This window comes from Periplaneta americana, chromosome 2 (assembly GCF_040183065.1).
Source record: "Periplaneta americana isolate PAMFEO1 chromosome 2, P.americana_PAMFEO1_priV1, whole genome shotgun sequence".
Lineage (NCBI taxonomy): Eukaryota > Metazoa > Arthropoda > Insecta > Blattodea > Blattidae > Periplaneta > Periplaneta americana.
The window spans coordinates 8169298-8193467 of NC_091118.1; the positions used below are offsets into that span (position 1 = coordinate 8169298).

A 24170-nucleotide genomic window follows, 5' to 3' on the forward strand; every position below is an offset into this window, starting at 1 on the left:
ATCATATGAGGCGCTCGGAATACAAGTGGTGCACGTCAAAAAATTAAACATTTTCTAATGTAAGGTTTAATAGACACAACAATGTAAGATCTTTCTAGATCAACAATAAAATGAATCTATTATTTAATGGTTTGGCTATAGATGGTAGCACTTTACCAGAACACTGAAACAGATTGCCATTTTGTCAGAAGACAAGTGAAGCATGTCCTCCTCACCTAGCAACCTGTGCTGTTTACTTTGCGGTTTACTATTTTGTTCAGTAATTAATGTTATTTTCATTTGTGCGTTGAATTGAAAAATGATTTGACTCTAAATGGATAGCAAAGAGTTGTTGCAACTGGAAGCAAGTGAGATAGGTACCTACTGAAAATGAAGGTACAGAAAAAAAGCAATTCAAGTAATCAATTATGTTATGGTTATGTTATAACATTGTCTCATTTTGTTTTAAGTAGGCTACGGTAACTGCTTAGGTGATAAACTGTTGCCCTTAAGTGTGCAGATCACAGGGTGGACCGCTCGAATGTACCTAATTTCAATTGTATGTGACTGGTGAACTGTTGAAGATAGAACCTTATGGTAACGTTTATATGAAAGGAAAACTCGACAAGTTTCGATCCTGTTGGTAGATGATGTGCAGACACGGTTTCTTTTCATAGATTGTATTGATTGTCAAAATGGCGACACCGCAGATGAAAGCGCAAACTGCGTTGTGGTATGCGGAGTTTAAATCATTTGTTAGAGTTCAAAGGGAGTATCGGTGAGTGTTTAACCATGATGCCCCAACTGCTAAAAGCATTAAGAAGTGGCACGATACATTTTTAGCTACAGGATCGGTGTTGAAGAAGCATAGTGGTGGTCGTAGAACATCCAACGAAATGGTTGCAAATATTCAAACGGCGTATGAGCAAAGCCCACGGAAGTCATTAACAAGAACTTCGCAGGAACTTCAAGTACCAAAATCAAGTCCACACCTGTGGAATAACGGTCAGCGCGTCTGGCCGCGAAACCAGGTGGCCTGGGTTCGAATCTCAGTCAGGGCAAGTTATCTGGTTGAGGATTTTTCCGGGGTTTTTCCTCAACCCAATACGAGCAAATGCTAGGTAACTATCAATATTGGACCCCGGACTCATTTCACTGGCATTATCACCTTCATATCATTCAGACGCTAAATAACCTAGATGTTGATACAGCGTCGTAAAATAACGCAATAAAATAAATAAAAAATCAACATTGCAACGAATTGTCCACAAACACCTCAAACTGTACGCATACAAAGTGCAGTTAATGCAACGTCTGGAGCCGGATGACAAACCCAAACAAGTGGAATTCGCCAATACGATGCTAGACTGTCTTGGCGCTGATCCTGATTTAACACCGCGTCCACACCTGTGGAGTAACGGACAGCGCGTCTGGCTGCGAAACCAGGTGGCCCGGGTTCGAATCCCGGTCGGGGCAAGTTACCTGGTTGAGGTTTTTTCCAGGGTTTTCCCTCAACCCAATATGAGCAAATGCTGGGTAACTTTCGGTGCTGGACCCCGGACTCATTTCACCGGCATTATCACCTTCATATCATTCAGACGCTAAATAACCTAGATGTTGATACAGCGTCGTAAAATAACCCAATAAAATAAAATAAATAAATAAAACACCTCAAACTGTATGCATACGAAGTGCAGTTATTGCAACATCTGGAGCCGGATGACAAACCCAAACAAGTGGAATTCACCAATACAATGCTAGACCGTCTCGGCTCGGATTTAACACCGCTCGATTTCTTTCTCTGGGGCTACGTCAAAGATAAAGTGTACGCCACCCCAATCAGAGACCTTTGTGATCTTCAGAAGCGCATCATAGAGGCTATTGAGAGCATTCCATAAGACATGTTCCAACGTGCTTGGCAAGAAATCGTTCATCACCTTGATATTGTCACAGTGACAGCTGGAGCTCACGTAGAGATATGGTGATGTGAATATCGAAACTTGTTGAGTTTTCCTTTCACATAAACGTTACTGTAGGTTTCTATCTTCAACTGTTCACCAGTCATATACAATTGAAATTAGGTACATTCGAGTGGTCCACTCTGTATATTATGATTGTTAATAAAATATCATACAGAAGTAACTTACATGAAAACAGAATAGAATATAAACTTATGTCTAGTTTTCAGTACATTATTGTAATTATATACAATTAATACTCAGAGAATTGTTAAAATTGTATAACAAGTGAAAGTAATAAGCAAGTGATAATTTTATTATCCTACACTGACAGTATTCCAGCATCTCCAGTGGACAAGTGAAACAAGTCCATGGTTTATTTTTCAGTATTTAATTTGAGCCATAAATTTTGTTTTAGGTATTTATATTCCTATATAGGTAAAAGGGTATTTTGTGTTTGTAAATAAATGTATATTGGATGAAAAATTGTTCTACTGATTTTTGTATTTGAGTTTTTCTGAAACAATGAATATCTCACTAACACTTTCTGTGGACTTACACCACTTGTATTCTGAGTGCCTCATTTACAGTAGCGTGCAAATTAATCCGAACAACGTAATTACTTATGCAAAAACACTCAAACGGGATAAAAAAAGGATCTAAGACATACCTCAGTAATCTATGTGGCCTCCCTTGTTCCTAATAGCAGCTCTGAGACGATTTGGCATGGATTCCACTAATTTCCCACAAATATTCTTCACTTCTTCATCACGAAACCATACACCAATGAGGGCAGAAATCATCTTCTCCTTTGTAGAACAATCCATTTTTTGCATTCTTCTTTTGCAAATTGACCACAAGTTCTCAATGGGGTTGATGTCGGGTGAGTTGCCTGGCCAGGGGAGTAGCTGAATATTCTTGTTGAAGAATTCTGTAGTTTTTTGAGACGTATGGCATGGTGCCCCAGGTCTTGTTGGAACACACCTCTGCCATCCATAAATGATTTTTGCAGCTGGGGTACGATTCTGGTTTCCAATAAGTGAATATATTTGTCAGCATTCATCATTCCCTTGATAGGTATTAATGCTCCAGGCCCTTCATGTGTAAAACAACCCCAAAACATTACTTTAGGGGGGTATTTGGGTGCTTGTTGGAGATAAGCTGCTGTTACTTTTTCAGATCCTTTCTGTACGTAAGAAACACGGTGGCCGTGGACCTCGAAATGAGACTCATCGGAAAAAAGTACATTCTTTCAGTCATTCACTGTCCAGTGTTGATGTAATTTTGCCCACATTAAGCGTTTTTTGCACATAACAGGGGTTAGCAGTTGCTTCTCAATAGGCTTAAGAGCCCTTCGTCCAGCTTCCAAAAGCCTACGCCGCACTGTTGTGACGTGAATATTCGCCCCAGTGGTAGCCATTAACTCGCGGGTTAAGTCGACAGCAGTTAGTCTAGGATTTAATTTACTTTTCCTGACAATTAAACGATCATCTGCAGGTGAAGTCTTCCTTTTCCGGCCACAGTTTCCTTTTTTCTGGGGTGTGATGGATCCAGTCTCCCTGTATCGTTTTATGATTGAATTAACAGTAGCCAAACCGATGTGACATTCTGCAGCAATTTGCCTCTGTGTCATAGAAGAATGCTCTGCTAATGTTATAATTTTAGACTGTTTTCGTGGAGTTGTATCCATTTGTGAAGATGTCAAAATGTACACAGGATTGCAGTAATAAGTCTTCAACACAACTGAAATGCTTATAAGTACAAAACGACAGGCAAAATGTCACATATTATAATAAAAATAATGACAGACCTTCAACAATGGAATTACACGTACTACAGATGTCAACTAAAGCGGTATGAGCAGCTGTGAGGCCAACAATGACAGAAAATGAAAAAATATGTCGTGTTCAGATTAATTTGTACGCTACTGTATAATAATGAAATATCCCAAATAATAGTGCAGAGAGATTACCCACTTTCGAGACAAAGATATGGCCGTATACTTTAGAAAAATTTTTTGTTTCGAAAAGTTTAAATAAACATGCTTTACTTACATCCTCTCCTCCATTCCCTCTGCCTTACTCTTATACTCTTTCCTTATTTTTTTTCTTTTACTAGATACCTCTTGCTGCTCTGGAGCATTCATTTGCACAAAACTATAGCACTTCTTTGCTTATGACATTTGCTGTGCACCTGCCTCTTGGTTCTATTTCAACCTCCAAGTCTTTCAAGATTTTGCTCGGGATAATGCGACAAAGCTGTCCATGACTGAATACAGGTTCTGGTAAATAATTGCCTAATATCTGGCCTTGAACTATAGTGATCATCAGGGAACGGATTTATATGGACTAAAAATATATGAAATATGTAAATATATATGTAGTTATTTTTACCAAAATATGGAATTAAATATGGATTTTTACCAAAATATGGAATTAAATATGGACTTAAAATTATAAAAAAATGACTATGTACGTTAAATATTGGTACATTTTAATCAAACTAAACAAAAAATATAATGGACGTACCTTATCTTCCAATGTAGTTTCAACAAAACACAATTTTTATTGTCTGTTACCATAACAATAGGTTACAAACATTTCTTTCAAGTGCTGAAAAGTGAATCTTCTTCTATTGTCTCTGAGGATAGATTTATACTGACTAAAAGAGCGTTCGACGTCACAAGAAGTAACTGGTACATAATTCAATTTCACAATGTCTGCTGGGGATAAGTCCAAGTTAATCTTCACTGTTGATTCACCACTCATCACAGCAACAACCTTTTGTAGTTCTTCATATCCAGGGTTTTTTGAAAGTACAGTGTCCACCTTAGCTCTTACTGCATCTGCAACTTTACCTCTACCACGATTCAGTTGTTCCACAGTACTATTTATAATTTCAAAACTTTCAGATAGTGAAAGGTGCCTATTTTGGAGACTTTTGAGCGTTTTTATGATGCATGAAAATGTATGCTGAATGTGAGCTAAGTCATTCTTCACACTTATGTCACAGGTAACTGTTTTCGCAGTATCAATTGAGACTGCATCTTCAGAGTCCAATGCAAGGAGAACATTGTTAATAGAGTCTATATGTTCGGCATAATATTCAACTGCTTCTAGCCATGTACCCCATCTAGTTAAAATTGGCTTTGGTGGCAATGGAATTTCAGGGTACATTTCTTTCAACACGTTAACTCTACTGGGAGCTTTGAGAAATACTTTTTTCACTGATGAAATCAACAAATCTACTTTAGGGAAATTGTCTCTGACCACTTCTGCCACACGATGAAATGCATGCGCCACACAAGTAAAATGAGTCAATTTAGGATATACAACAGATAATGCTTGTCCAGCTTTGACCATATAAGGGGCAGCATCGCTAATAAAGAATAACACATTATCGTACATAATACCCTTTGGCCACAGGATACCCATAGCTTCGTTGAACAGTTTAACTATAGTTTTGTTATTGCACTTTTCTAGAACATCACAATGTAAAAGAATTCGTTCAGAATATTGTTCACTTAACAAACCGATAACTACATTACCAACAAGTCTACCTTCTTTGTCGGGAGTCTCATCAATGGAAACCCAAATTGAACTATCTTTAATTTCATCTCTTATCTTCTGTATTGTCTCATCGTAGATGGATGGAGCATACGTCTTCCTAAGTGTTGACTCATCCGGGATTGTATGTTGAGTATATTTTTCAAGGAATTCCCTGAAGACCTTATTCTTTAGTTTGTAGAGAGGAATATCAGCAGAGATGAGAGAACGGCACAGGTCGATGTTAAACTCAGATCTTACATTCGATGTTGTTGGTTGTGTTAAAAACAATTGTCTCTGCTTGGAATTTAGTTGTTTGTTGGCCTGATGTTTACTAGTTGTAATGTGTTGTTGCACCAGGAACTTTTGTGTAGATGATACTGCACACTGACACAAATTACAAAATAATATTTTATTGTCAGTTGATAAACCATCTTCTTTAAATTCTGAAATGTAACTTGTTAGTTTTGATTTTAAATTGACTGAATGACGTACTTTTGGCATATTTACCGTCTTTATAGTATGATTTACAAAACTGAACCTATGTGTACTCTGACTGGCATTTAACTGTTGAGCTGCACAACTGAAGTCTGTTAAAAATTTTAAATTAAATTAATACAGTTTTGTAACTTACTTTCCCATTGTTGATAGGACTGCTAATTTTCAAATAACTCTGATGTTAAAGGGATTACTGAACATGTGTTTAAATCTCTATTGTTGAAATGTATTTTTAAAAGTTAATGGAATTTTGTTTTGTTTTATTGTTAAACCTAATATAATATGGACTGTTTTATATGAAATATGGAAAATATATGGAAATCAACGAAAATATGTACTAAACTCTAAAATATGGAAAAATATGGAAAATAAAAGTAGGATTTTTCAACCCTACACATTGTGAAACATAAAGATAATGCAAAATATAAATTATATTAGCTTTATAAGTAAATATGTATTTACATATAAATCCTTTCCCTGGTGATCATTATACAAAAAGCCAAACATATTGGAAATTGACTGCTTTTGAACGAAAATGACAAAAAAGAATCTGATGGTGTTGCATCAATGTGAGGAAGTACTAGGGTTGGATAAAAAGTAATGGCAACAGTTCGATATTTCTGACATGGCTTTATTCACAGGGGTACAACATTTACGTACCTTCTATATAGTGACCCCCCCTTATTTATTACCTTTTGCCAAATGTTTGGAAGGTGTCGTACACCATCAACGCATCCATCTTTGTTGATGTTCCGTATTGACCGCCCTAAAGCACGGATAAGTTCATCTCTGGTATTGTACCGGGTCCCTCGCAGTGGTTCTTTCACTTTGGTGAAAAGATCGTAATCGCATGGATCATATCGGGTGAGTACGGTGGATGTTCCAGTAGTCCGCATTTTCCGTCTGCCTTGGAGGTACAGCGTGGTGCAGTATTACCCCATCAATGTCATACGCCACAATGAACATCACCTTCACAGCACTTTGTGTAGGGCGCACTTTCTTTGGACGAGGAGAACCGGGATGCTTCCATTCATTTGATTGGTGTTTCAAGTTTTGTTCATACGAGTGAGTCCAGGTTTCGTCCATAGCGACGATTCGTCCAAGAAAGTCGTCACCTTCCCTTTGGTACCGGTGCAACAAGGCCTTCCCGGAACGCTTTAACCCATTGTGCAACTGTGCGATATGGCAACGCTGCATCGCCACATGCTTCACGCAGTTCCTGAAAACATTCTTGTGCACTACGACCTCGTGCCATTTCAATTTTGATCCAGGAACGTTGCTCTAGTTTTGTAAGGATGGTCTTAGGGCGCTCGCACTATCCCTATGAAAGTGAACGTTCTACACACTGCAGTAGATTGATGGAGTACTGTCGCCGCTGGCTGCACTAACTCATCTAACAGTCCTTGTTCATGTCCACACCATCGTCACGTGACAGCAGTGTTGCCATTACTTTTTATCCAACCTATGTAGTATTCTTTGGTGAACATTTAGCCAATATTAATGCCCAGATCTAAACAGTTATGATATATATTCCAAACTATAAGTCGCATGGCATTCAACAGGCCTTGCATAACATTAAGATTTCTCAGTAACATCAGAATATCACTTTCTTTCAATTTTTTGTAAAATATGAAGTGGCAATCAATTCATATCTAAGCTACGAGGGTAGTTCCCAAAATTTTTAGTCTGTTTCTGTAATGCTTGGGAAAAGTGGCATAAGTCAGTTTCCACAAACCCTTTTTGATAATTTAAGCCCGATTCAGACGGTGCGTGTTTCTGTGATGGATTCCAAGGTGGCTGCACGGATGGGTAGCCTGTGTGCTCACTAGCTGGAAGTAATGCGCTCTGGTGTCTCCGTGGATGGCTAGCGTGCTGGATTTCGAGGGTAGGTTCCTTGCTATTTTTCGTGATGGTTTGCAGGCTGGATCCAAAGATAATCATATAATATCACCACTGAAACCATGTCGCCATGTTCTTTGTTTTCCAACTAAACCTGTTTTTTTTTTTCTATATTCTTTAGTTTCTAAGAAACAACAATTAAATATCGGAATTTAGCTGTTTTGCACTTATGGCTTAATTACCTTATTACGACAGTTACTACTGTTAATGTAGGACTTCAGTTGTTTTTCACTCACGGTTTAGTTTCTTTCTGACCATGAGTGTTGGCAACAGATGAAACAGCAGATGATTTTCCAATTTGAACTGTGAAAAGAGCCAGCTCCATGTGAACAACTACCATCACCGTAGCCAACACGGGAGCCAGCAAGTGAGCACGCAGGGCAGCCATCAGCGCAGCCACCTTGGAATCCATCACAGAAACTAGCACCGTCTGAACCAGGCTTTATTGACAACTTATGGAACATCTGCTTGCTTGGAAAAAGAGACATAAGTATTTCTCCCATTACAATAATTCATACAGAAGAAAATCAAGTCGACATAAACCAGTGTGAAGACAGTTTTTTTCCTTTTCCTGTAAAATTAACATTTTTGACTTGTGCCACTTTTCCCGAGCACTACAGATTTATATCTTCGGAAGTAATGTACGCAGGAGGAAATTGTACCATCTACAGTTCAGGGACAGTGTGTGTGTCATGTGATCACAAGCATCCATACTGGACATGCGCAGGAGTACACTGAAGTAAGGCACTTCTGTGGAGTGTGTGCCCACACCATTAGAACTTGTCACAATGTCTGAGAGACTTGTGTTACAGAACTGGACGAAAGAGGCGGGTAGGACTGTTTTCTGCTATGAATGGGCACGTCGCACGAGTGGTGCAGAAATCCATACACGGCTTATTGAAGAGAGGTTCGGTTGAGAAAGCATGGGTCATTGCCCCCTCTCCACCACAGTCCTGATCTCACGCACAATGACTTGCACTTGTTCCCAGCCTTGAAAGGGGAGGAGCTGTCTGGATACCATTACACCAGTAATGACGAAGTTGAATGTGCCGTTAATGCATTTCTCTGGGTGCAGGGCATAGAGTTCTATGAAAACTGGCTTTTAAACTCATAAAGAGAGATGATAAGGGTGGAATTCATAGTTGTCACTTATAAAATGAGTGAACCCTTAAGTAATAAGTGTTTGCTTATAAGAAGGGAGCCCTTAAGTCAATTCCGAATTCATAGACAACACTTATTTTCACGTAATGAGTGCTCGCTTACAGCTGCCGGACATGAAATCATAATAAAAGCTGACTCATTGAACTAATCGAAAGCAGCTCTACATGTGGAGTTGCTATAACAACGAGTTATGAATATTATTGTACTGAATAAGTTATATACAGCAATAGTTTCATGATATGTTAAATTCTAGTTGCATGTTAGTTATAGTAATAATCAGACATCCTACTAATTGGAACACATGTTCTGTAGTAGTGAATTTCTTAAATATATAAATTAAGCCTATTAGGCCTACTATATAATATTGTATATTGAATTTATTAACATAGTGTTATATTTACTCTGTAATTTGCCAATTATATCTACATTTTACATTTTTGGCTATGATATCTATACTTAACTCTTTTTTATTTATTTTTATTTGGTATTTTTCATTTATATCTAGATCTGTGTCTTTTATTTAGGTAGTATCTACTTTTTTTTTAATTTTTAATTTGTAATTACACTTGTATCTGTTTTATCTCTTTTTTCATGTTATATGCAATTTTATGTTTTTTTTTTAACAAATATCTGTACTGTCTATGTAATTGGGGCTTTTCCCTGTTATAGACATAAATAAATAAATAAGTACAAGTAAGTAAGTAAATAAATAACTATGAATTTGGCTAGAGCAACAACTTCGAATTGATCTGAAAACGATATCGCTTCTTAAATTCCAGTTCACTATACATTTCCAGAGGATTCTCTATGTCTCTAATATACCTTTTTTGGGATACGTATATTTTCCTCAATTCGTTCAACAAACTCCACAAAATCCTCAAAATCATTCTCAGTATCCATTTTGAAAATGAGTGGTCACTTAAGGGTACAGATCAGCTCACTTAAGTAATCACTCATTATGTGAATGAGGGACAACTATGAATTAGAAATGAGTATAAGTAACCACTTAAGGGTTCACTCATTTATAAGTGACGACTATGAATTCTGCCCTAAGTGTCTCAATGTTCTTGGAAACTGTGTGGAAAGTAAACAAAAGATGTCTCTTTTTATTCTATTGTCTATTGCAGTTGTATTTGATTTTCTCAGTAAGATCCTGGACATAACTGACTCGCGAAACTTATTTTCGGAACTACTGTCATATCTAGGAATTCAATTGGAAACTATAAATGTTCGCTCTGATCTTCAATAATTAAATTATTCACACTCATGTTACTTCTTGATCTCTCGAAATAATATCTTTGGTTGGCGTGAAAAGGCACATAAGTCAAAAAGATTAATTTTTCAGGAGATACTTTTTTTTTTTAACTCTTAACTAAATATAAGTATAATAATGAAATTCATGTATGTAGGTCAAAGTAAGACTCTTTTCAATTTAACATACAAGAAATTTTATTATTTCAAAAATTAGAAAAAATATTTGACATATGTGATTAGGTACAACAGAAAAATCGACTTTTTTGACTTATGTGCCTTTTTCCTCCGACCAAAGATATAAAAAAACTATGTCATTGATTTCGTTTCAGTGTTCACTTTTAGTTCTTATTTAGCTATTTTTGAAAGAGAAAAAACCATTATACATCTTTCAGTTGGCTACTTCATTTCAGTATTTTTCAATGATATCAGTTTCAGAATTTATCGAGGGTGGTAAATCGACCAAGTCTGGTTTTTCGTGATCAACATGGAGGTATTTGCCATTACTAATTTGTAGTAAGGAGATGGCAAAAGTCACATTCCTTTGGCTTCAGTAGAAATATTTGTATTAAATTAAAAGATTTTGAATATTGGCCACGAAGGAGAGGACTGTATGGAATTGTAGACAGTGGTTGCTCTCGATCTGTGAGGCACAACAGGCAATACCTGTCTGAAATCGCCTCCCAGAACTATGTTCTGCCAAAATGGCAAATCATTATTCATTATATACCTGAGTAGACTATTTATATACATTAATGCACGCATATTAGCCATAGATACTTAATTAGTTTTTCTGAACAAATATGAGATCCCTCTTTGCTGTTAACTTTTACACCTGATAAAGAATCATGTAAATTTAGAAGTAATTTGAATCGAATGTGTATAGTACAGTCTTGAGGTATTTAACTTAGAAAGCATGATGGAAATATTTAGATTGTCAATTAATATAGATAAACACAGTATAATATTTGTTACTCAGTCAAATGACAAATCAATGTAAAATAATGACTTATATTATATGGTCAATATTTTACATTGATTTGTCATATACATATATATAAAACTTAATGACCATATAATATGTCATTATTTTACATTGATTTGTCATATACATGTATATAAAACTTAATGACCATATAATATGTCATTATTTTACATTGATTTGTCATTTGACTGAGTAACAAATATTATATTGAGGTATTTAGCCGAACATTGCTGCGATACCAATCCATGCAACAGAAATTATATTTATACCCAAGTTTGTGCAATTTTGTTAATCAAACATTGGTAAACAAAGGTTTTCTCAGTGCATCAGTAAGTATGCATTAATAATACTTCCATCATTTTTTTTTTACCATGTCCATACACCTGCGCAGCGTCAACTTCTAGAGGAGAATGCCATCTTTGAAGAGGAAGTCTTCTAAGCCTTAAGACAAATTATAATTTCTGAATAATGGGACTTATCTTTTATTTATATTTAAACACAAATGCTCCCTAATGAGTAAAAATTAATAAAATGTTTATATTTTGGTGTCTGAACTCTGATTAGTGTAACATATAGCTAATCGGTGATGTATAAAATTATATCCTGGCATATTGTCTCAAAAATTGTGCTTTTTTTTTTTTTTTTTTTGGTATCACTTGTGAGGTTCAGACCTGCCTTCGGACAGTTGACTAAACAACAATATTTTGGTGATTTTTTTTTTATACTATTTGGTGACATTTGAATTGCCGAGTTGGCAACTGATTACATGAGCGCCAGAGTTCTTGTCCGCAGTGTTGCCAATTTAACTTTTTCAAGCTAAATCTAGCTTTTTTATGTTTAGCTTAGCGGAAAAAAGAATTCCATCACTCTTAGCGGGGAATCTAGCGTATTTCCTTCGCTTAGCAGGCTGGAAGCTTCAATCCCTATCAGCAACTTATGTAGCTCAGTCGGCTAAGACGCTTACGTACCGATCCGGAGTTTTGCTCGAACGTGGGTTCGTTTCCCGCTTGGGCTGATTATCTGGTTGGTTTTTTTTTTCCGAGGGTTTCCCTAAGTGTAAGCCAAATATCAGGTAACCTATGGCGAATCCTCGGCCTCATTTCGCCAAATATCATCTCAATCCCAACGACGTTAAATAACGTCATAGTTGATACAGCGTCGTTAAACAACCAAGTAAAAAAATGACTATCCAGGCATAAATCATGTTGATCGTGACGAAATCTCTATTTTAATTTTTAAATCAGGTAACCATAGTTTTAATTATTCAATATTAAAGCATGTGATATATAATGAAATGTATATATAAATTAAATTTTGAATTCAGTTTAAAGTATTTTATGAAAATATAGCTTTCTTCACTCGAAAATAGCTTATATCCTAGATCACAGTCTACTATATACAGTCACGAAGCTTGAGTTTTGAGGGTGCTAGAAACAATAGACTGTGACGGTACTATTTTGCATTGCCTGTAATGAGGCGATATTAGCGATCCTAGTGGTGAGCAACTATCTAATGTTTGCATATTTACTACGTATTGAGCTTCGCGACTGTATATACTAGACTGTGTCCTAGATCATATGTAATACTTCTATGATCTAGGCTTAATTGGTTTCGTCTAGCGGGATTCAGTGATAGCCAGTTGGCAACATTGCTTGTCCGTGGGACAGTCACATGACTGAATTTGGCGGTCGATGGGAAGTATCACTGTTATCGTGATCTAGCACTGCCATCGTGATGTAATACAGGCCGTAAGGCAGACCACGTGACTCGCTTAACAGCTGATCGCGAAAGGCGGTCTTTCAACCATATGAATTAGTTGCAGTGCATGAAGAATAACATATATTTCTCTGAAATGCAGTGTAATTGCGTCAGTAAAATTTTAAACAGTGATTGTGAGACACTTGAGACACAATTTACTTGCAATTTAAGGTATAATATTATTTTTGGTGTGAAAATTACGTTGTTGCAGGCAAAGTTCATATGTGTAATACCTGCCTTTATTTCGATTAAATATTGCGCCCTTATGTGGTTAAGTGAAATTTTGGTCTTATAAACAGTAGGCTAAATATATGTAATAATATATACGTGAAAGTGAAACATTGACTGGCATGTAAAGTAAGTTGTGATTAGGCCTAAGTGCAGCGTTACCGATGTTACTCTTGTCTAATCCATTATTGTTAGTTTACCGTATTTGTCTTATTAAATTTAAATTATTGCGCCCTTTTTATTTTGTGAATAACCTACATTATACGAGTAAATAATACGACGTTTGATAATATACACAATTTGAACTAAAAACGAGATACATATAGTATATTACTAAAAATTATACCCTATAGTTTTCATTACTGTTACAGTATCTAGAATTGTAATTAGTTGAAATAAAGCACTCATGCTTCATTACGAAATTCTTGCACATTCATTTATGCACGTTTCAACAATTTTCAGTTGCATCGCACGCATATTTTAATGTGTTGAAGTTATAGGTTATGTTTATTCTATCAGTACTTGCCTTATTTCCATATTCGCAATTATGCATTATAATTAAGCATAACGCTGCGTATAACTTATAAATGCAATTTGTCTACACTTCAATTGTATTTATTCGTTTCAGACAGTACTCCAGTCTGAAGTCTGATTAGTTTAATATGTTACTAGGGCTAAACTAGCGCTGAGGTAGTTCCCTTCGTATTCATACATCTTGCATATACAAATTAGTTCGGTTCGTTCAGAATTTTAATATGCCTTGCTTATAGGATCAAATGCATCTCCACAAAAAATAAATTCAACTGTTTTCATTTCAGAAATTACCGGAACTATACCTCAGCTCTACTAAGTAATATAACGTATGTACATTTCATAGGGAGGACTGGTGAATTTTCTACCTATAAGTAAGGACGGTAACCGTGTTCTGAAGTGTATCCTAAAACTATATTCTTCTTTATTAAATCTCAAAACAGTTTTCGTTCTCAACTTAAGCCTAAAATGTTGACGCAGATAGGTTATGTTAACATGGTAAATTCTCTTCACATAAAAATAACACAGTTTTATTTATTATTCCTGCCACATTATGCAACACATAAATGGAACTTATGCACATATTACATTGAATAAAAATTTAATTGTATTATTTATTTGTTCCCTACTATACTGGGTTGTAATGAATTGTATTTATCTAACCTACCAGATTAACACACAACTGTACATACACTAATTTCATAGGAGGGACTGCGGTAAACTTTGTACCTACAAGTAAGGAAGGTAGATGTGCTAAATTAAAATCAGAATATAAATAATTCTTCTTTATTAAATCTAAAAATGGCTTCCATTCCAAACTTAAAATGTTGATGCAACCAGGTTATGTTAACATGTAAAACTCCGTTCACATTAAAATAACACAGTTTTGTAATTATTTCTGCAACATATTATGCAATAAGAAGTGTGAAGGGGTCTTATACACACATTACACTAAATAAAATTGAGCGCCGACACGCTATAAAGTAATATATTTCACTCAGCTCCGTATACTCAAATAGAAAAGCCCGACTCATCGAGTGACGTCACACAACCTGCATTACGGCCTGGTCTAGATCCACTGCCATCGTGATCTAGACCAGGCCGTAATGCAGGTTGTGTGACGTCACTCAATGAGTCGGGCTTTTCTATTTGAGTATACGGAGCTGAGTGAAATATATTACTTTATAGCGTGTCGGCGCTCAATTTTATTTAGTGTAATGTGTGTATAAGACCCCTTCACACTTCTTATTGCATAATATGTTGCAGAAATAATTACAAAACTGTGTTATTTTAATGTGAACGGAGTTTTACATGTTAACATAACCTGGTTGCATCAACGTTTTAAGTTTGGAATGGAAGCTATTTTGAGATTTAATAAGGAAGAATTATTTATATTGTGATTTTAATTTAGCACATGTACCTTCCTTACTTGTAGGTACAAAATTTACCACAGTCCCTCCTATGAAATTAGTGTATGTACAGTTGTGTGTTAATCTGGTAGGTTAGATAAGTACAATTCATTACAACCCAGTATAGTAGGGAACAAATAAATAATGCAATTAAATTTTTATTCAATGTAATATGTGCATAAGTTCCATTTATGTGTTGCATAATGTGGCAGGAATAATAAATAAAACTGTGTTATTTTTATGTGAAGAGAATTTACCATGTTAACATAACCTATCTGCGTCAACATTTTAGGCTTAAGTTGAGAACGAAAACTGTTTTGAGATTTAATAAAGAAGAATATATTTTTAGGATAAACTTCAGAACACGGTTACCGTCCTTACTTATAGGTAGAAAATTCACCACAGTCCCTCCTATGAAATGTACATACGTTATATTACTTAGTAGCGCTGAGGTATAGTTCCGGTAATTTCTGAACTGAAAACAGTTGAATTTATTTTTTTGTGGAGATGCATTTGATCCTATAAGCAAGGCATATTAAAATCCTGAACGAACCGAATTAATTTGTATATGCAAGATGTATGAATACGAAGGGAACTACCTCAGCGCTAGTTTAGCCCTAGTAACATATTAAACTAATCAGACTTCAGACTGGAGTACCGTCTGAAACGAATAAATACAATTGAAGTGTAGACAAATTGCATTTATAAGTTATACGTAGCGTTATGCTTAATTATAATGCATAATTGCGAATATGGAAATAAGGCAAGTACTGATAGAATAAACATAACCTATAACTTCAACACATTAAAATATGCGTGCGATGCAACTGAAAATTGTTGAAACGTGCATAAATGAATGTGCAAGAATTTCGTAATGAAGCATGAGTGCTTTATTTCAACTAATTACAATTCTAGATACTGTAACAGTAATAAAAACTATAGGGTATAATTTTTAGTAATATAGGCTATATGTATCTCGTTTTTAGTTCTAATTGTATATATTATCAAACGTCATATTATTTACTCGTATAATGTAGGTTATTCACAAATAAAAAGGGCGCAATAATTTAAATTTAATAAGACAAATACGGTAAACTAACAATAATGGATTAGACAAGAGTAACATCGGTAACGCTGCACTTAGGCCTAATCACAACTTACTTTACGTGCCAGTCAATGTTTCACTTTCACGTATATATTATTACACATATTTAGCCTACAGTTTATAAGACCAAAATTTCACTTAACCACATAAGGGCGCAATATTTAATCGAAATAAAGGCAGGTATTACACATACGAACTTTGCATGCAACAACGTAATTTTCACACCAAAAATAATATTATACCTTAAATTGCAAGTAAATTGTGTCTCAAGTGTCTCACAATCACTGTTTAAAATTTTACTGACGCAATTACACCGCATTTCAGAGAAATATATGTAATTCTTCATGCACTGCAACTAATTCATATGGTTGAAAGACCGCCCTTCGCAATCAGCTGTTAAGCGAGTCACGTGGTCTGCCATAGGGCCTGTATTAGATCACGATGGCAGTGGAAGTATGCACTTACACAGTGACGCCAGTCGTTCGTTTCTTTTCTTTGTTCGTAGTATCGACGTAGCGTTATTTTAGTTGTAGTTTATATTGGCGGATTAAAAGTTTGAGTCCATGGTTCCACATTTTCTGTTCGGTATTTTGTAGGAGTAAGTGCAAATGTTATTGCTGACAATCGTATAATTGTTTTCACCGTGTATTTTCCCAATAGCATAGAATGTTGTGAATTGCGCCACCAAATATCTTCTTTGCATTGTCTGTAACTTTAATTTTGTAATTAACGTTGTAATCATTGTTCTGCACTGTGTAAACAACTGAAACTTAACATTTGTAACAAGTTTCGAAGTCGTTTTTGCCATATAATGGATAATAGCAAAAACGACGCCGAAGCTAGTGAAAAGGGTGGTAACTTACTGTATCTATGAGTTGGATTGTTGGAGTTTATAAACGTACTAATAATTGTTGTGAAATCCAGAGTACTGGTACTTCCATCGCATAGTGTTGTTCGTTACAAGTAAAGAAAGAGTAGTAGCCCTTATCATATATACAGGGCGATTCAGAAGTCCGGCGACATAGACATTTTATTTTTATTTTAGTAGGTTATTTTACGACGCTTTATTAACATCTTAGGTTATTTAGCGTCGGAATGAAATGAAGGTGATAATTCCGGTGAAATGAGTCTGGAGTTCAGCACCGAAAGTTACCCAGCATTTGCTCATATTGGGTTGAGAGAAAACCCCGGAAAAACCCTCAACCAGGTAACTTGCCCGACCGGAAATCGAACCCGGGCCCCCTGGTTTCACGGCCAGACGCGCTAACCGTTACTCCACAGGTGTGATCGACATAGGCAAACTTCGTTATTGGTGCAGAAAAAATGGAAAAAGGAGAAAGTTGCTGGAAATATGTAGTTTTCAGTCTAATATGCTTGAATTTTCAACGTAGGATACACCATTGAAGCTCTACACTAGTACGACACACTCGCGATTGCACCAAGCAGTGAATCATGTACTTGAGGAGCCGTCCTAACGAATTAAAAAAATCATAGCAATAAAGGAGGTTGTACAATAAGCTTAAGGCTGCGGTGCTTGCCTACGGGCTCTCCTCCGGAGAAAAAACACCACTGCGTGTATCATTGTATCGGTAGGCCCAGTGGCGGCTCGTGAACTTGTGGATTGGGAGAGCTGCAGTAGATTTTGGTACATACAAATTTCACTTCTTGATACAATTGCTAAGTATAGGACAAAAATAAATGCACTACATATCGAAAAACCAAAACTTTCTGACTTAGTTGGGAGATGTCTGTGGCATCATTTGCTAATCGTTAAAAAAAAAACTAATACCATCGATTTCAGTCTGAATTTCTGATCGGCAGGCACTCAACTTGCAATCTACCAGTTCATTCTGAATTGTCTTAGAATTACCTTTAAACAGTGGCATGTTCCAAATGATTTTTGAGAGGCTCGTTCAGATTATGGGCTGTAGCAAACCAGGAAATACACCAGAGTCCTTCGAATCGTTTTTTCATCATGTCTCTTAAGGGGAAGTTCATATTGGCCACAAAATTTGATACAATCAATATTTTTTAAAATAATTTCACTATTATTTCTCACTTCTTGATTATGTTTGAGAATGTTTGTTCTGTTCGTTTCACTTAATTGTGCAGCAATATTAGTTTTGCCTAACATAGCCAATGAAACAACATTTTTCAGGTGAGATTGCGAAGATTCGTGCTTTTTAATTTTTAGGGGCAAATGTCCTAAATCTGTGACACCACTCCTAGTCTATGCAGTATCACCACCGAAGAGGAGGCAACCACAAATGCTCAGCGTAAATTTCATTGTTATGCTTCCTTACATATATGCACTATTTCGGCTGGATGAAGCTTGAGGAAGATTTAAGTCGGGCAACGAACGACCCTTTAATTTCACTTCATTACATCAGTTTTCTCTGCAAGGGAAAGTTGAATAAAATAAAATTAATATTCTGTAATTCACACACACTCTTGCTTGCACATTTGCATTGGTTAAGTTACGATACTAAAACATCACACCAAAGCAACACTCAGATATACTGATGGTCAACAAATTTCTAAAACTGGAAAAGAAGTCTCTTTCGTATTTTACGTGCTATATCAAAAGGATTATACTCGTGCAATCATTTTGAGTTAAGGCAAATATTAGGTTCTGCTGGAGAATGGATATATACGTAATAATAAGGCAAAAGAGAATATTAATTTCGTTATATTAACTCTATAAGATTCTACAACAATAAGTATGTGAAGAGAAAATAAAAATTTTGTCATTAAGTTTCAAGGGAATAGAGAATCCATTTGACGTAGCATTACAATAGCGGTGTGGGAGGGGAGGAAAGATCTTCCCTTGTGGCCTGGTTCTGCAAGCCACTGCAGCGAAATATGGGTTTTAAACAGCAGCAGTCTCCCACTGCTTCCCTTCACCTCTCTGCCCCCTGACCATGCAAGACACACTCTCTATGATCTGTCCAGGGGCGTATTTTGCGGGCTACCGGGGCTACCGGCGGTAGCCCAAGGAAATTACAAAAGAAAAAGTTTATAATATAACATAATGTAATAATTTTGTATTATTAGTTTTACCATAGTAATTAAAATTAAAGTAATTGTTAGATATATTTTGTGTAATAATAGGGTCAGCGGTAGCCCAAACCCTTTAACCAGTATACGCCACTGGATCTGTCCCACCCTGCAGATCCCAGGACGACTTTGAATGCAGTGTCAATTCCAATACAGTCGATGCGCAAAAAGATAATGCATAAGATAATAGTACATATTCCCGGCCAGATGAAATATAAAGCAATTTACCAATAAAAACTGTAACAATTCTTCTACAAATTAAAATAAATATTATTTTTATTTTCCTGTCAAAGCAGGGATGCTGCAGCTCCGCAGCTCTTATGGACGAGCCGCCCCTGGTAGGCCTAATGAGAGTCTTGTGTCCAGGAATGACATAAGTGATGCAATGTGTATAATATCAGTAATGAAATCGTCTTGATTTTTTACACGTGATAATATCTCGATAACGTTGCACGTAAAGTTGTATATACCGGGTGTTTCAGAATGCAACTGAAGAAATTTGAGAGGTTGTGGAGGGGTTGTAAGTCAGTATTTTGAGGTAGGGAATTACTGGTCTGCAGGTTAAAAACTTAGGGTATGTAACTTCAAACTAGTGTAACATTACAAAACCAGTTTCAGTTAATTTGTAATGTACGTAATTTTTTAATTATGGTTTATTTAACGACGCTCGAACTGCCGAAATTATATCAGCAATGCTGGTGTGCCAGACTTTTGTCCTGCAGGAGTTATTTTACATGCCAGTAAATCTACTAACATGAGCCTGTTGCATTTAAGCACACTTAAATGCCATCGACCTGGGCTAGGATCGAACTCGCAACCTGGAGCACGGAAGGCCAGTGCTATACCAACTATGCTACCTAGGCAGACTGTACGTAATAATGACAGTAATTGTTTAGAAGGGTGAAATAATGTGGTTTTAGAAATGCCTACATTCTATACAGTGTGCGAAAAATAAGTGGTGAACATATTTCGTCAATAACTTTTCATGTCATAATTCCATTGCAGCTCCCCATTTCACAGTCAAGAGGCCAAACATGTTGGCAATCCTGATACGACAGGAAAAAGTAAAAACGAGTTAATGTGTTAATTTTGAAACACAACTACTGGCATTTTTTGTTCATTGTAGAGCTTTTAGCAAGTCAAGATACTTGTATTGCATATCCAACTGTAACAGATAATTTGTTGTTGTTGTTGTTGTTTTCTAATGCCAGGCGTTTGACAATAAAGTCATTTGACCTCTTGCACTCCAATATTTTTCAAAGATATTATCATGACCAGCCACTGAAGCACAGATTTTGAGGTGTTCCGAATCCATTTCTTGGTTTGAGTTGCACAATGGGCAGTTAGGGGACTGATATATTCCAATTCTATGCAGGTGTTTGGCCAAACAATCATGGCCTGTTGCCAATCTAAATGCAGCCACAGACGACTTTCGTGGTAAATCGGGAATTAACTGTGGATTTTGATGCAGAGAGTTCCATTTTTTCCCTTGGGATTGAGTTATCAAATTTTGTTTGTTGAAGTCTAAGTATGTAGATTTAATAAATCTCTTCACAGAGTAATACGTAGATTTAGTAACAGGTCTGTAAGTAGCAGTGCTGCCCTTCTTTGCTAAAGCATCCGCATTCTCGTTTCCCAGGATTCCACAATGGGATGGTATCCATTGGAATACAATTCTTTTATTGAGTGATATTAATTGAGAGAGCATTTTAGTTATTTCTGCTGTTTGAGATGAAGGTGTATGTTTAGAGACTATTGATAGAATAGCTGCTTTGGAGTCTGACAATATAACTGCATTTTTAAATTTACTGATGTGGCATAGAAGATTCCTGAGACATTCACTTATTGCAATGATTTCTTCATCAAAACTTGTTGTTCCATACCCAAGAGATCTATAAAGTGAGAAGAGACAGCACGTAACACCTGCACCAGCACCTTGTTCTCTGGAGATCAAGGATCCGTCGGTGTATAAATGAAGCCAGTTTTGTGAAGGGTACCTAATATTAATTGTCTCTAAAGACAAGTGTTTTAGTATTTCAGTGTTTACTTCTGATTTCAGTATTTCTTCTGTTAAATTTAGATTATATTCCATATTTAATAGAGTTAAAGGGTTTGGTTTAATTTGTAGGTTTTCTTTTAAATTCGGGATATTGATTTTCTGTTTTAATTCTTGAACAATGGATATGAAACTTTTTTGAGTTTTCAATCTACAGAGAGGACTGTATGAATGCCAATTGTTTCCTGGTAATCTGATAAGTTTTTCATATTGAATCAGTGCTTTTTCTTCTATTGTCATTTTGATGCTGTTAATATTAGTGAGGAATCTCATAGAATCTATTGGAGTTGTTTTGATTCCACCAGATAATTTACAATGGGACATAAGCAGGGGCGGACGCAGGATTTTTTTTTCGGGGAGGGATTTGAGGAGATAGTAAAAATGGAGTAATGAGAAATAAGTTTATATACTCACAATTTGTTTCCGAGTCACAAACATTTACAAATTGGCCTGAGTAGCGTAGTCGGTATAGCCTTCTGTGCTCAAAGTTGCGGGTTCTATCCCAGCACAGTTCGATGGCATTTAAGTGTGCTTAAATGTGACAGGCCTCATATCGGTAAATTTATTGGCATGTAAAAGAAGTCCTGCGGGAAAAAATTCTGGCACACTGGCGATGCTGATATAACCTCGGCAATTGCGAGCGTTGTTAAATAAACCACAATTTTTTAATTTTAATATTTACAATGAATGCAATACAAAAACAATGACAGTGATATTTACAGAAGAAGGTGACGAGGCTTCTTAGACATTTCATCCAGTACTTCATAAGCTTTTATTTCTACATTTTTATGTATCATCATCAAGACCAGTCCATTTAATCTGTCTGCTCCTCAAGTAAGCCTTCAAACACCGCAATGTTGAGAACGACCGTTCTGGTGTTGCTGTAGTTACAGGCAACGTGCAGAAAAGTTTCAGTGCCTTGTGAGTGCAGGGAAAAATAATTTCATTGCACCTGTTCAAAGATGATATAAAATCAGTAGGCATTAGGTGAAGATTTTTCTGATCAAGGAAATTTCTTCTCCACATCTTCAATTCATTGAAGAAAGACTCTGGTGATGCATCAACATCATTGGGCCACTGATCACTATAGCCTCAACAGCAGTTTCTAAATCTTCATCTGATGCTCGCACTGTGTTTTTAGGCAGAAAAGTTTGTATGGACTTTAGGATTCCCTTATGATTTAAAAACCTGTCCTTGAGCTGACTAATAAAATAGTCTAAGAAGGGAAGGAGAATTGAAAGCCTAAAATACTCTTCATGACTCTCTGTCTTGAAGTTAGAATGCTTGTTTGTCTCCCTGCAGTTCTTGGAATTTCCAGCGTAATTCCAGTAAGTTGAGCAACACTTTTTGCCTCTAGGTTCACTGGCTGAAAATTTAAACGAAAATCTTCCAGTTCTCTTCCTAGATTCTCACATAGTTCAATGCATGTCTTAAGGTCCATCTGTTCTGACTGTAGTAGACTGGCTAAACCATGTGACAGGCTAAAAACATGGCTAGCTACAATCATAGACACCAAAAATGTTGGTTTCTGTATGGCTTATATTACGATGTACCGAAGTACATAGGCTATGATAATGTTAATGTTATGTTTTATTTAACGACACTCGCAACTGCAGAGGTTATATCACCGTCGCCGGATGTGCTGGAATTTTGTCCCGCAGGAGTTCTTTTACATGCCAGTAAATCTACTGACATGAGCCTGTCGCATTTAAGCACACTTAAATGCCATCGACCTGGCCCGGGATCGAACCCACAACCTTGGGCATAGAAGGCCAGCGCTATACCAACTCGCCAACCAGGTCGACTACATATGATAATATTTCAGTGCAGAAATTCTGCGTCATCATATGATGATGGAAGAGTGGAACAGAGAAAAATTCTCTCCGGCACCAGGATTTGAACCCGGGTTTTCAGCTCTACGTGGTGACGCTTTATCCACACCGGATGCCCATCCCGATGTCTGATCAAATCCTCTCAGTTTAAGTTCCAATTCTTGGCTTCCCTCTAGTGGCCTACCCTCATGCACTGCGTTGTAGAGATGTATGACAATGGCACAATGTCCATACATGTGCAGAGGTGCATATCATGATATGCACCTCTGTGGTTTAAGATGGTGCTTATTCCGTCGGATCCTGGCCACTTAGTCACTCATAACGCGTTACATTATTAGTCCTCTTGCGTTGGATCTCTTGTAGTGTTAAAGAACATTGCTACTCTCCAGTGGGCAGTGGATCAGAGTTGCGAAGCAGAGGCAAGAAAAATCCCAGATATAGGGATTTCTTTCAATGCAAAGATACATTTATTTAACATTTTAGCAAAGGGAATTTACGTGGAAAACCCTCTAATTCCTATGTACATTCACGAATTAAAATCAATATTATTTTTGTTTCTTGTTTCGTATTTTTCTCAAAATTTCGGGAGGGGATATACAGTGAAACCTGTTCAAGACGGAAGTGACATGGTCCTAATTTTTTTTCCGTTGTGGACAGGTTTCCGTGTTATTCAGGTGTGAAGTTAAAATGGAATATTTTATCATGTGCATAAATTAAAAAAAATGGCATGCCGCAAATTGTAGGAATTACAAAATATTCCGTTTAACACTACTGACATTAAATCAGCTTCCTGTCGATTATTTAATTGGTGAATGATCTTGATGAAAATCTCATTTCGTGTATAAATTCTATCGTAACTCACTCATTAAACACTGTAAAGTTTATTAATTATACTAAATTTAATATCTAACACTATAA

General features: G+C 36.4%; 1 protein-coding gene across 5 annotated transcripts in view; it reads left to right on the forward strand.

Moving 5' to 3' along the window:
- The window catches only part of LOC138712471 (ankyrin repeat domain-containing protein 29-like), a 37201-nt gene that overhangs the window by 441 nt on the left and 12590 nt on the right, over positions 1-24170 (forward strand). For 3 of the 5 annotated variants that reach the window (XR_011335722.1, XR_011335723.1, XM_069844326.1), the window contains exon 1: positions 16733-16905. The exons of 1 other annotated variant lie outside the window; for it this stretch is intronic. The gene's annotated coding sequence lies outside the window, so the exon portion shown is untranslated. Of the gene's footprint in view, positions 1-16731; positions 16906-24170 lie in introns of those variants that run through there. One more of the 5 variants, XM_069844353.1, reaches the window with a different exon arrangement.